Source organism: Rhinopithecus roxellana, chromosome 5, assembly GCF_007565055.1.
Source record: "Rhinopithecus roxellana isolate Shanxi Qingling chromosome 5, ASM756505v1, whole genome shotgun sequence".
Lineage (NCBI taxonomy): Eukaryota > Metazoa > Chordata > Mammalia > Primates > Cercopithecidae > Rhinopithecus > Rhinopithecus roxellana.
The window spans coordinates 141,893,772-141,907,949 of NC_044553.1; positions in this window are offsets into that span (position 1 = coordinate 141,893,772).

The window sequence follows — 14,178 nt, forward strand, 5'->3', positions numbered from 1 at the left end:
GTTGAGTGAAGTGTAAACCTAATGGCAGATAGTTGTGATATGTTGTTTGATTCTTTCTTGGGAGGACACTGGGGCCTCTTGAACCTGTTCCAGTATGTTTTAACCAAATAGAGTTAATATGAGCAATTGTGCCATACTACAGTGGCTGACTCAAAGTATGAAATGACCAAATCTGAAATGGGTTAATTGTGAAATTAAATGATTTAGTTATTTGTGTCCGTGTGCATTTTTGGAGAGAAAAGATAAACAGGTATGTGATAAACAGGTATGTGATGAATAGTGATTGTAATTATTTAGTAATTATAAATCTACTGGAACCAATGCAACAGGAACATTAGAAAAGTGATTTGATATAATAGAAGAGTGGATAAGAACACCGCAATATCCATTCCCCCATTCAACAGGAGTTACATAAATATTTCAGCATTCATTAATTCATTAAGTAAACATGTACTAAGTGAATATAATGTAGTAGGCATTGCTTACTGCTAAAAAACAGAGTTGCTTATTACGCTGACACACTAGCAGAAAGGATAGATAATCACACATGAAACTATACTGAAATATAAAGATTGTCATAATAAGAGTATGTCATGGGAACATGAGGCTGTGCTGGGGCCTCTTAACACAATAGTGAGGTCCAGGGAAGACCTCCATGGTGAGAAGAGTTACCCTGGTAGTTGAAGTACCAAAGGATTAATTCATGAAAAGAGAAGGAAATATATTCTAAAAAGAAAGAAAATAGAAAGTGAAATTGTGCAGAAATGTTTCTTCTCACTATTACAGTGAATATTTGGAATAGACAATAGAGATAGAGGTAGAAAACAGCAAGTGAAATTGTTCAGAAATTGTTTTTTTTTTCTCATTAGTACAGTGGACTTTTGAAGAAGAGGCTAGAGAGAAAAACCAAGACTAGATTGTCAGGAAATCATGTATTAAGATTTTATCTACTATCATTGTAAGGTGTTAATCATGCAGTAATATGCTCATATTCATGTCAGAAAGGTCTGTCTCTTAAAATTATGGAGAATGAACTCGATGGAAGAAAGAATAAAGAGGAAAGGACAAATTAGAAGGTTACTGCAGCAGTACATGAAAGAAATGGTAAGAGTAAAAGTGAAATTAATAGAGTGGGAAGGGATTTGAGATACAATTGCATGCCAAAATGACAAGACTTAGTTGTTCACTGAATGTGGATGATAAAGGAGAAGAAGGAGATAAGGAGGAAGGTTGTATTATTGAAAATGCAAGCAGGTTGAGTGGGACTAATGAAAATTAATTCAGTACTATTGGTATTGAGCTTGAGATATTACATGATATCCACTTGAAATGAGCAGGAAACAAAGAAATACTTTATTTCTTTTAAGAAAAATTCTGGGCAAGTGAGCAAGTGTGGAGACAACCTGTAATATTTGTAATTCAAACTATGGAAGTGAATCAAATTGATCAAATGGAGTATACAGGCCTGAAGAGTATTCTGATTTAATTACAAGTAAGAAAATAATGAGATAATGTAAAATGACAAGAAGAACATAGGTAGTGTGGTTTCATGAAAGTGAAAGAGGTTTCAAGGGAAGTTTTCCAGAGTGTCAAATGTTGCCAAAGCGAAACATTGTAGGGACGAGAACTGTCCATGGTAATGGTGTATGGTTGCAATGATAAGAGGAATTTAGTGTATGGTAATGTAAAAGTAAAAATCATAGTCAATTTAGTAATGAATAGGAAATTGAGAAAGCACAAACAGTAAGTATAAACAATATACTTTAAAACAATTTGGCTGTAAAAAATAAGAAGTGGTACTATGGTGTCTGGAGGACACAAACAAACTGAGTTTTAAAAGCTGCCTAAAATTCATGCAAATGAATGGCATAACCAGGTCTCTTTAATAACCAAGTCCTTCCATGAATTCACTTAATCCATCTTATCACCCTTGTGATAGTTTATAATATAATTACCCCCAGATTAGAAATCTAGCTATTCAGAGGGAACCCCACACAGGATGATATTTTTGTCTTTGATTAACTAAAAATATCTTAAGAATTTGGCACATAGAGAGTATTTATAAATATTTCTTGAATGAATTAAATAAATTGGCCAAGATCTTGCATCCAGCAAACAATGGGACCAGATTGCTTCCCCACATCCTTTTGCTTTGCTATGACTATCTACCAATCCCACAATGGAAATTCTTGAAAACTGTTAATTTTTAAATAATATGAATAATGATAAAAAAAGGAGAAGAATATAAATTGAGAAAATTATACTATCTAGGCAGTCAGAGAAAATGACGCATCTCATATATTCAGGGCAGGGAACCCTAAGCATTTGTATGGGGGAATATTGATGTCTTTATTAATCTAGCAATTAGTCATCTTGCTAGAAACAAGGCTCCCAGATGAATTCTCTGAAAGCAAGTGGAACTTGCATAATCAAGAATTTTTGACTTTAAATTGAAGAAATTACGATATGGAAATAAGTCAGAAAGAATAAAAACATAAAGTTTTACTGTCACTCTCTTTCCCTAATAGTCTTAGAGACTCAAATTTGTCTTATCTCTTTGACAACTCATAATTGTAATAAATGAGAAAATATAACAGTCAACTGTCACAGCTAAATTTTCCTTAGTCAACTTTTATGTGTCAAAGATTATTCTCTGGAATGCGTCAGGGTACAGCAAATATGGTATCTTCTTTCTAAATGTCCGTGTGTGTGAGTGTGTGTGTGTGTGTTTTAGTTGTCAAATGTGAACAGTGTTCTAACATTACGTAATGTGTAAATGTTCATGTTTAAGGCTATGTCTGAAATAGAGTGTTCTATGCTTTTGATAATCTACACATACATGTTGTAGGTACTCTCAAATGCCTCCCTCACCAAATTATCTAAAATTGTATTTCTTGGCAATCTCTATCTCCTCAAATGCTGAGGAGATCCCTATACTTGACTACATTAATTATGTTTCAAGTTACCAAAAAGCAGTAAGTCCACTCTTTGCACAGCATTTGGATGATCTCATTAGTAAGAGGGGAGGGTTAGAATGGAGGGAACAAAACTTTTGTTTTGTTCTATAAGTAATTTTTTGTTTGACTTTATGTATTGTATATTTACTTGTTTATCGTTAGTGTTCCAATTAGACTGCAAATCCTTGAGGAGTAGGCACGTTTTCTCTTATGCACTTCTAGGTGTTTCACTAATCTTTTCAAGCTAATTTTTGTCATTACCATGTTAATTGTTATCTAAGGTGAGATTTAGGAACACCAGGATTGAAAAGTAAATTTAGGATCTAGTCAAAATTTACTTCTACTAAATGAGAATTTAGTATCCGTACCTTTGGCTAAAATGTACTGGTCCCTCCATTCCAACCCTCCCCTGTTACTAATGAGATCATCCAAATACTCTCTAAACAGTGGATGGACTTACTGCTTTTTGACACTTTGAAACATACTTAGTGTAGTGAGGTATAGGGTTCTACTCAGTCATATTAATGCTCCTTGTGCTTATGTGGAGACAACTGAGGATCAAGCCCAGGTATAATACATCATTGACTGGGAGTACATAGTATAGTGTTGGGCATGTTATGTGTAGTTAAGATATATTGCCTGAACTGATGAACTCTGGCTGGTTTGTGATCATCAAACGATGAAGATATAGTAAATAATAATGACCCATCACCTATTGAGGACCCATTATGTTTGAGGCACACTAGTGTTTAAAATGGATTTTATGACTTTCTGCTCATAATAACCCCACAAGAGTGAAAACATTGTCATCATTTGTAAACTACAAATGTTATTTTGAGAAGTTAAGTATCCACTGTGTAAAATAGTTTGGTAGCATCAGGTCAAATTAAACATATGCCTATCTTTTGGACATAAATTCCATTCTTAAGTACATGCCAAGCAATCATGTGCAACCCAAGGTGTATATATATGACTATTCACATCACCACTGTTATCAACAGCCCTAGAATGGAAACAATTCAAACACATATTATTGGTAGAATAGAAAAAAGCTCCCTATCTATGCAATGGAATAGTCAATATAACAATGAGAATAAATACATTACAACTACACACAACAACGTGGATGACTCACAGAAGTTGATGTTGAGCAGCAGAAACCAGAAGCAAATATACATCTCATGGGTCCATTCAAATAAAGCAAAAAACAGGCAAAATTAATCCATATAGTTACAAGTCAACATAACGGTTACTCATGAAAGGTATAGTGACTCCCCATAGTCACTAACTACATAATCATATTTTTTGAGTAATAGTTATTGACCAAATGGTAAAATCAGAGTGGCCATGTATTTTATACAAGTGTGGTAGGCTGAATAATGGCTTCTGAAGGTATACAAATTCTATCTTCAAACTTCATTAAGTGGATGAGACTGTGGGGAGAAGGGTGCTCCCGAAATGCTCATTTGCAGGATGAGCTGGATGATACTGTTCTTGTATGATTCCAGGTTAAGACTGGGCAAAAGGGAAACTTGAGCTCAATAAGTAGTCATTGTTTTTGGGAAGTTACCACAGTCAATATGGTGATAGACAGGCAGAGTGGTGCTCTAAGGCCTAGATAATCTTTTCTCTCCTCTTCTCTACATCCAGCTCACCTTTCTGATTACTAGCTCTAATGACCAACAGAGATGCCAGGCTTACCACTAGATACATGGCTACACATCACATTGGATGTTGCATTGGAGCAACAGCATACCATAAACCTCTTTATAAGTCCCCCATTCAATATTTTGCTTTGGCAGTAGAAGGTTTTGGAACTTCTTATTTCCCAGCAAACTCTGAGTTGTCTATTCTCACTAGTGTCTCGGCCAGGTTGGCTAGAAGCTCTATGATCATCTGACTTTTCACTACATATTTTCACTTTCCAAACTCTTCCCACATACCTGTGAAGTATACTCTCATAATAAATTCTTTTTTACATAGTTATTACACCGAGTCTACTTCCTTGAGTGATCCCTGACTGATTCATTGATAACATTCTATTTATTGACTTGAGTGTTTGTTCCAAGAATGTGCCCCTTTTTGAGAGAAATCATTAAGCCCTATATTTAAGATTTTTGTTCTTTTTGAATTATGTCATACACTGGAGTTAAATGCTTACTTATAAAATTCCTTTCAGGAATGATCATGAATGATTATGTTATATCAGATCAAATTCAATTTATCTTCACAACAGATATGCACAAACTATATATTCTTTCAGGAGAATAGTTCTGTTTGCCTTTTTATCTATGATAGCTATCTATCATCTATCAAAAATTCTAAAAAGGAAAATTATTGTGTAGTACTGTCTAATATGGTTATCTCAAACTTCATTAAATGCTTTCTGCAATACCTCTTGTAGAAGGTTTCCTTCAAGTTGAAAAGATGTATTACCTGACTGTATTAGATGCCTTAAAGAATCAACTGCTTTCCTAGCAGTTGAAAATAAGAATTGAGCTGACTGGTTATGAGGTACAACAAGGAATCCCAGACTCTTTACCCATTAATTTGCTCAGCACCAAGAAAATATAAAGATAATGCAAGACATATTTTTTTGAGTAATAGTTGTTGACCAAATGGTAAAATTAGAGTGGACAAATAGTCTATACAAGTGTGGTAGGCTGAATAATGGCTTCTTAAGGTGTTCAAATTCTAATCCATGGAGCCTGTGAACATTGTACTACATAGCAAAATAGACTTTGCAGATGGGATTAAATTAAGGATCTTGCAATGGGGATATTTTCCTGCATTACCAGAATGGGTCGTAAATGTACTCACAACTATCATTATAAGAAGAATGCAAAGGGAGATTTGAAAGACAGGAAGAAAAAGAAAAACGTGATGCGATTATGCAAGCAAGAAAAGAATAGGTGATGTCACATGGGGCCACGAACAAATGCAGCCTCCAGAAACTGCAAAAGAAGAATAAATTGATTCGCTTCTAGAATCTGCGGAGGGGGTGCAACTTTTCCAACACCTTGATTTCGGCCCAGTGAGACCCACTGTAGACTTCTGGCCTTCAGTAAGTGAGAGAACAAATTTTTATTGTTCTAAGCCACCCAGCTTGTGGTAATTTGTTGAAGTTTTCTTAGGAAACTACTCTACAAAGAAAGAAACTGCTTCAAGAAGTTAAATCACTACATGCATGAGTAATAAGCTGTACATTGTAAACAAAAAGAAAAAGGAGAAAACAAACCCAAACATGTAGAAATAATGGTAGAACAGTTTGCATTCCTTTAACTAAAAGAGAGATGAGATCTAAAAACAAGGTGAGAATATAACCACATAGAATTAAAGGCCTCAGTCTTGATCATATTTCTTACCAAAGCCTCCAAATAGCCTTGGCTATAGGATACTTCTCTTACCAATGAAAACAATTTTATAACAAAGACTCCAAATTCTATTTAATTAGGCCATAATTAGAGGAAAGCTCACACTCACACTTGGCATAATATTTTTTTCTTGATAAAAGTCTAAGGTGAAGTTAGGTAATTATTTGAATCACCAAACAAGAATGAGGTCAATGTGATATGTATTTTGAGAGTATAATGTGTATTGATACCTATTTACCCATGCACACATACAGGAAAAGGTTTAAGTCTGTGCACTTTAACTTAGAAATATTGCTGTAAGGCACTAGAGGTTTGTTCTGAAAATTATTCTCATTTATCTGTAAGCCATTTCACACATTCCTGATTTAATTTAAGTGTTATCTGGTAACAACGATATCTATTCCTTCCTCATTTTTCTAACGCTTCCTTCAGAATTATTTCCCTGAATCTTTGCCAGGCTGTCAGATTTTCCAGCTTCTGACTTTATTCTTTCTTATTTGTAAACTTAATTCAGTCTTCAAAATGATGCATCATACTTATTTCTCCTGCTTTATACTGGGTTATTACTAGGAATATCACTTATACTCACTATCTGTAATATGGACCCAGGCCCTGCTGGTAAAATACTGTAAGCTGGGACTTGCCCAAGTACAGAAGAAAGTTAATTGAGTGTACTATGTTGTTCTACCCCTGCCCATTCTCAAGAAAAGCCTTTTCTAATGGTCTTAGCTGAGCTCTTGGGCTATTGTGTCTTACACCTTGTTTGTGTATGCCTGTGGGCTTGTGAAATGCTGTGCCATTTTGTCTAGACAGTTTATCCTAGTAATGTTATTTATGGTAAAGACCTGCTTTGAATCTAGGAAGCTAGAGCCCCGGGAACCGAGGTCAGTTACATAGGCACTGTAAGACTACCTGACTGTGACTGACCCAACAATAAAAAGCCTAGACAACCAGGCTCAGTTGAACTTCCCTGGATAGTAACATTCCATGCACATGGTTACAGATCATTGCTGGAGGAATCAAATTCATGCTGTGCTACTCCGTTGGAAGGGATACTTAGAATTGGACTGGACTTGTCCCATGAGCTTTTTCCTTTTGCTGATTTTCTCTTTATCTTTTGACTATAATAAACTATCACTGTGAATATAATAGCATCTGCAACCTGTAAGTCCTTATAGCAAATCATCAAACTCGAAGATAGTCTTTAGGGCCCCCATACAGCCTATTTCCCAGATCTGGGTCAGCAAAGAGTTTTTTCGCACATACTCTCATGGATAGTGCTACCACTTAATTCTTGCTCAGTTCTCCAGCAAAGCACTAAAGAGAGCATTGTTAGAGCAATGACTGGAAGAAATAAATTAAGAGAATGCAATTTTAATAACAGGAGAAAGAAACCCTGTGAGTTATCCTTGAAATATTCTTAATGTCTCTCATTGTTTTTTTACCTCATTATGTGGCTAAGTAAAAGCTTGTACCAGAATGGGATGGGTTAAATCTTGCATTTTCTTGTGTCTAATAAAGCTTACATTATAGTCTTATTTTTGTTTCATGGTTTCTTTGCATTCATTGCTTTAAAGTACTTTCATTTTTAAAGAGATACGGTAAAATAAGGTAATATAGTTTGTAAATGCATTTTGTAAACAGATCTTAATGGTTAGAATGTGCATAATTGAATGAGCACTTAAACTTTGGTTATGGGATAAACTGTGTTCTCCCAAAACTTTTAAGTTGAAATCCTAAACTCTAGTACCTCTGAATGTGACTATTTGCAGATAAAGGCTTTAAAAAGGTATTTAAGGTTAAAACCGGTCATTGGGGTGAACCTTCCTTTGATATGACCAATGATATGGTTTGACTATGTCCCCACCCATATCTCAACTTGAATTGCATCTCCCAGAATTCCCACATGTTGTGGGAGGGACCCAGAGAGAGGTAACTGAATAGTGCGGGCAGGTCTTTCCTGTGCTATTCTCATGATAGTGAGTGAGTCTCATGAGATCTTACGGGTTTAACAGGGGTTTCCACTTTTGCTTCTTCCTCATTTTTCTCTTGCCGCCTCCAAGTAAGAAATGCCTTTTGCTTCCCACCATGATTCTGAGGTGGAATCAGAATCGCAGCCATGTGGAACTGTAAGTCCAATTAAACCTCTTTTTCTTCCCAGTCTTGGGTATGCCTTTATCGGTAGTGTGAAAATGGACTAAAACAGTAAATTGGTACCAATTGAGTGGGGAGTTGCTGAAAAGATACCCTAAAATGTGGAAGTGACTTTGGAACTGGGTAACAGTTAGAGGTTGGCACAGTTTGGAGGGCTCAGAATAAGATAGGAAAATGTGAGAAAGTTTGGAACCTCCTAGAGACTTGTTGAATGGCTTTGACAAAAGTGCTGATAGTGATATGAACAATAAGGTCCAGGTGGAGGTGGTCTCAGATGGAGATGAGGAACTCGTTGGGACTGGAACCAAAGTAACTTTTGTTATGTTTTAGCAAAGAGACTGGTGGCAGTTTGCCCTTGCTTAGAAATTTATGGAATTTTGAACTTGAGAGAAATTATTTAGAGTATATGGCAGAATAAATTTCTAAGTAGCGAAGCATTAGAAAGGCAACTTGGGTGATGTTAAAAGCATTCTGTTTTAAAGGGAAACAGAGCATGAAGATTCAGAAAATTTGCAGCCTGATGATGCAGTAGAAAAGAAAGACCCATTTTTTAAGGAGAAATTTAAGCCAGTTGCAGAAATTTGCATAAGTAGAAAGGAGCCTAATGTTAATCCCCAAGACCATGGGGAAAATGTCTCCAGGGCGTGTCAGAGATCTTCACCTGCAGCACCTCCCATCACAGGTCAGCAGGCCAAGGAGAGAAAAATGGTTTCATAGGCCAGGCCCAGAGTTCCTGAGCTGTGTACAGTCTAGGGATGTGGTGCCTTGTGTCCAGCAGTTTTAGCAGTGGCTGCAAGGGACCAATGTAGAACTTGGGCTGTGGCTTCAGAGGGTGGAAACCCGAAGCCTTGGCAGTTTCCAGGTGGTGTTGAGCCTGTGGGTATACAGAAGTCAAGAATTGAGGTTTGGAAACCTCCACCTAGTTTTCAGAAAATGTATGGGACACCTGGATGCCCAGGTAAATGTTTGCTTCAGGAGCAGGGACCTTATGAAGAACCTCTGCTAGGACAATGTGGAAGGGAAATGTGGTTCAGAGCCTCCACACAGAGTCCCTACTGGGGCACTGCCTAGTGAAGCCGTGAGAAGAAGGCTACCATCCTCCAGACCCCAGAATTGTAGTTCCACTCACAGCTTGCACCATGTGCCTGGAAAAGTCACAGGCACTCAACGCCAGCCCATGAAAGCAGCTGGGAGGGACATTGTCCTGCAAAGCTACAGGGGTGGAGCTGCCCAAGACCACGGGAACCCACCTCTTGCATCAGCATGACCTGGATGTGAGACCTGGAGTCAAAGAAGATAATTTTGGAGCTTTAGAATTTGATTGCCCCACTAGATTTTGGACTTGCATGGGCCCCATAACCCCTTTGTTTTGGCCAATTTCTCCCATTTGGAATAGCTGAATTTACCCAGTACTTGTACCCCCATTGTATCCAGGAAATAAGTAGCTTGTTTTTGATTGTACAGGCTCATAGGTGGAAGAGACTTGCCTTGTCTCTGGTGAGATTTTGGACTGTGGACTTTGGGTGAATGCTAAAATGAGTTAAGACTTTGAGGGACTGTTGGGAAGACATGATTGGTTTTGAAATGTGAGGACATGAGATTTGGTGGGGCCAGGGGTGGAATGACATGGTTTGGCTGTGTCCCCACACATATCTCAATGTGAATTATATCTCCCAGAATTCCATGTGTTGTTGGAGGGACCAGGGGGGAGGTAATTGAATCATGGGGGCCAGTCTTTCCCATGCTATTACTGCAATTAAGTCTCCTGACACCTGATGAGTTTATCAGAGGCTGCTACTTTTGCTTCTCCCTCATTTTTCTCTTGCCACCTCCATGTAAGAAGTGCCTTTGGCTTCAAGCCATGATTCTGAGGCCTCCCCAGTCATGTGGAACTGGAAGTCCAATTAAACCTCTTTTTCTTCCCAGTCTCGGGTATGTCTTTATCAGCAGCATAAAAATGGACTCATACAACTGGTCTCCTTCTAAAAAGAGGAGATTGAGACACACACAGAGGAAAGACCATAAATATGTGGTGAAAGTAAGAAGGTGTCCATTGACAAGTCATGGAGAGAGACCTCAGAAGAAATCAGCCCTATTGAAACCTTGATTTCAAACTTCTAGCTTCCAGAATTCTGAGGAAATAAACCACTATTGTTTAAGCCACCCAGTCTGTGTTACTTGGTCATGGCAGCCCTAGCAAACTAACACAGCCTCCAAACTGTAAAACTACTAATGTCCCTTTAGGATACGTTGTAAACTATATGTAATGATCTGATAAACATACTCCGTGAGTGCACCATTATCAATTTGATAATATTTCAAAAACTTAATTTCCTAGCACTTAAAAAAAAAAAAAAGCACATCTGCTCTAGAGTTTCTTATAACCCTGATTTCTAAATTTATGGTTTCTAGTGTGTAACTCATGGAACAGGTAGCTGAAGATTAACTACATTTTGATATTACACAATAACTCTAGACTGAATAAATAATGACTTGTACATTCCAATATTCCAAACTTTCAAGTATATGCAAATGATATTCTTGTTATCAAGATACAAAATCATTTACAAGTATTTCTAAATGCATTGTAGTGCTTTGCCATTGATGAATGAATTTTAAGGGAAAAGTTGCCATATAGTAATCCAGGTGGTTTTTGTGTTATAAAAAAGTAATCATACCAGGTGTATAGAATCTTCAAAAGAATATCTTCTTCAATTTTAAATAAGGCTGGGAAATATGTGTCCTTTTCTTTGACAAAATAGCATAGTATGTGGTTAAAATCATAGAAGGAAAATATAAATTCTATAATACTGATTTTTAAATTTTTATTTGCTAACATTGTTGATTGTTTCTTTTACTATGCAGAAGCTCTTTGGTGTAATTAGGTGCATCTTGTCAACTTATTTTTGCTGCAATTGCTTTTGAGAAGTCAGCCACAAATTCTTTGCCGAGACCAATGTTGAGAAGCGTGTTTCCTTTGTTGAACCTCAAAAGGATGTTTTCTTCTTGACATGCATTTTATTCTGGGGTTTTTACAGTTTGAAGTTTAAATTTAAGTCTTTAATTCATCTTTGGTTAATTTTTCTATATGGTGAAGGGTAGGGGTTCATTTCATTCTTCTGCGTACGGATAGCTGATTACCTCAGCATCATTTACTGAATGGGAAATCCTTTCACCGATGCTGTTTTTTTGTTGAGTTTGTCAAAGATCAGATAGTTGTGGGTATATGGCTTTATTCTTGGGTTCTATGTTCTCATCCATTGGTCTGTGTTTCTATTTTGGTGCCACGACCATGTTTATTTTATTTTTTTTCTTTTGTTACTATAGCCTTGTAGTGTAGTTTGAAGTCAAGTAATGTGATGTTTCCAGCGTTGGTCTTTGTGTTTGCAGTTGCTTTGGTTGTTTGGCTTCTTTTTGGTTCCATATAAATTTTAGAATAGTTCTTTTCTAATTCTGTGAAAAATGATACTGGCATTTTGATAGGAGTAATCTTGAATATGTAGATTGGGTTGTAGAATGACCACCTTAACAATGTTGGTTTTTCTAATGAATGAGAATGAAATATGCTTTCATTTGTTTGTGTCACTTATGATTTCTTTCAACAGTGTTTTGCAGTTCTCCTTGTAGAGGTCTCCCATCTTCCTGGCCACATGTATGTATTCCTAGGTATTTTATTTTTGTGTGTGGCTATTATAAAGGGGATTACATTCTTGATTTTGCTCTCAGCTTGAACCTTATTGGTGTATAAAAATGTTACTGAATTTTTTTGCATTGATTTTGTATCCTGAAATTTTATTGAAATTATCAGTTCTAAGAGCCAATTTGTATAGTCTTTAGAATTTTCTAGGTATAGAATCATATCATCAATGAAGAGAGATAATTTAACTTATTATTTTCCTGTTAAGGCATCTTTATTTCTTTCCCTCACCTGATTGCTGTGGCTAGAACTTGCAGTGGTATGTTGAGTAGGAGTGGTGAAAGTGGGCATCCCTGTTTATTCCAGTTTTTAAGGGGAATGCTTCCACCCTTTGCCTACGTTATAGCAGAAAATATTTACAAACTGTGCATCCAACAAAGAGGTCTAATATCCAGACTCTATAAGCAACTTAAACAAATCAACAAGCGAAAAACAAATAACATCATTAAAAAGTGGACAAAGAACATGAACAGACACTTCTCAAAAGAAGATGTAAAGACAGCCAACAAACATAAAAACATGCTCATCATCACTAATTATCAGAGAAATGCAAATCAAAACCACAATGAGATAGCATCTTACACTAGTCAGAATGGCTACTATTAAAAAGTCAGACTGTAACAGATTTTGGCTAGGCTACAGAGAAAAGAGAACACTTACACACTGTTAGTGGGAATGTAAATTAGTTCAGCCACTGTGGAAAGCACTTTGGAGGTTTCTCAAAGAACTAAAAATAGAACCACCATTCAACTCAGCAGTCCCATGACTAGGTATATACCCAAAGGGAAATAAATTTTTCTACCAAAAAGACAAATGCACTTGTATATTCATTGCAGTTGTATTCACAATAGTAAAGATACAGAATTAACTTAGGTGCCCATCAACAGTTGATTGGATAATGAAAATGAGGTACACATACACCATGAAATACTACACAGCCATAGAAAGAACAAAATCATGTCCTTTGCAGCAACATGGATATAGCTGGAAACCATTATCCTAAGCAAACTAACAGAAATAGAAAAGCAAATATCACATGTTTCACTTATAAGTAAAACATTGACATAAAAATGAGAAAAAACAGACATTGGGGACTACAAAAGGGAGTAAGGAGAAAGTGAGGCAAGGATTAAAAAACTTCCTTTGGGTATGTTTATTGTGGCACTATTCACAATAGCAAAGACTTGGAACCAACCCAAATGTCCATCAATGACAGACTGGATTAAGAAAATGTGGCACATATACACCGTGGAATACTATGCAGCCATAAAAAAGGATGAGTTCATGTCCTTTGTAGGGACATGGATGCAGCTGGAAACCATCATTCTCAGCAAACTATCACAAGAACAGAAAACCAAAACACCACATGTTCTCACTCATAGGTGGGAATTGAACAATGAGAACACTTGGACACAGGAAGGGGAACATCACACACCGGGGCCTGTTGTGGGGTGAGGGGAGGGGAGAGGGGGGAGGGATAGCATTAGGAGATACACCTAATTTAAATGATGAGTTAGTGGGTGCAGCACACCAACATAGCACATGTATACATATGTAACAAACCTGCACGTTGTGCACATGTACCCTAGAACATAAAGTATAAAAAAACACAAAAAACTTCCTTTGGAAGCTATGCTCATTGCCTTGGTAACAGGGGTTCAATTGTATCCCAAACTTTAGTATCATGCAAAATTTTCCTGTGGCAAACCTGCACATCTATGCCCTGCATCTAAAATAAAACTTGAAAAACAAACTGCTATTTTGCACATAGCAAAAAAAGAAGTCAAGTGATTTTCATTGTTTTTGACATTCAAAGACTTAATTATTTAACCTGAGTCATTCAATTCTGTAAAGGAAATATAACAAGGTTGTGCTCTCTGAAGCTGGCCTAAATGTGTTCAATTTCCTGCACCACAACTTACTACCTGTGTGATATTGGAATAATTTAATATCTAAGCCTCAGTTTTCATATCTATAAAATGGAGCAAATCAATTT